Source organism: Dipteris shenzhenensis, chromosome 24, assembly GCF_047967505.1.
Source record: "Dipteris shenzhenensis isolate YYH24624 ecotype China chromosome 24, Dip_SZ_1.0, whole genome shotgun sequence".
Lineage (NCBI taxonomy): Eukaryota > Viridiplantae > Streptophyta > Polypodiopsida > Gleicheniales > Dipteridaceae > Dipteris > Dipteris shenzhenensis.
The window spans coordinates 17,513,001-17,514,086 of record NC_141619.1 but is presented as its reverse complement, the minus strand read 5'-3'; positions in this window follow the sequence as shown (position 1 = coordinate 17,514,086).

Genomic DNA, 1,086 nt, shown 5'->3' with positions numbered 1-1,086 from the left:
AATTGCTCCTTGTATCGATAAAAAGATGTCCTTGGAATTCCATGCATCTCGTACCATGCTCTGCAACACACATCCCGACCATTTACCTTGAAAATGTAGTGTATCCTCCCAGTGTAGTCATGATGCCAAGCCGTTGACAACACATTGTATATAAAGTTTGTAGGAGACTCCAAGCAGCTGCCCCAGCATTTCTTCCCTATAGTCATTAAGAGGTCTCACCCAGCATGTTGGCAACACCTGCTCCCATAACAATCAATGGAAGAAACATGCTGCACTGAATCTAGTGACATTTTGTACATTGGTGTTGGAGGCTCTCTTTGTTTAGGCACACTGTTAATGAAAGTGCACCTTCTTTTCTTTGAAGATCCTTCCTTTTCAACATTTGATCGTTGACCACCTCATCTATGCTAGCAACGTGGTCCATGGACACATATTATTGCAATGGGCTTCCTTCAAGTAAGGTAATATGCTTGATGGGCCACTTAACTAGGCTAAGAGAGCCAACATCTTGCATAGAAGACCCTAAGTCACTTCATGTAATAATTTTTTCTTTCTTTTCAATACCCACACCGATGCAATTATTACCAAATAGGTCAAAGTTTATAGAGTCACCCGGGAAAACATACAAGATCACACCTTCCCCCACAGTCTTTGTTTTGCTCTCATCCCACAAGACAACCTTTTTATCTTTGTAAGATTCAAAAATGAAATTGTGAGTTTCCAATGAAGAAACTAGTATTGCCTCAACATAAGGTTCCTTAGGCTCACTTGTTGCGGGAGGCTTTAGTTATTGGATCATCTAAAGAATCACCAACATGTTTTAGAGAGCCCTTAGGCCACTTGACAATGCTCTAAAGTGCCTCACCAATAAGCACTACATACATAGTGGGAAATGGCAAGAGCATGTCAATGTTGATAGACTTCTCGACTATCACCACCGATACATTTTTTGCTCCAATATTCACACCACTACAATAGGCCTCTAGATCTATTGCACACACTACACCAATTCCAACCACTTCATTCCCCATCATCATCATGACCTTGTCTGTGCTTCTGATAGCCATCCCCTATCATTACGATTAC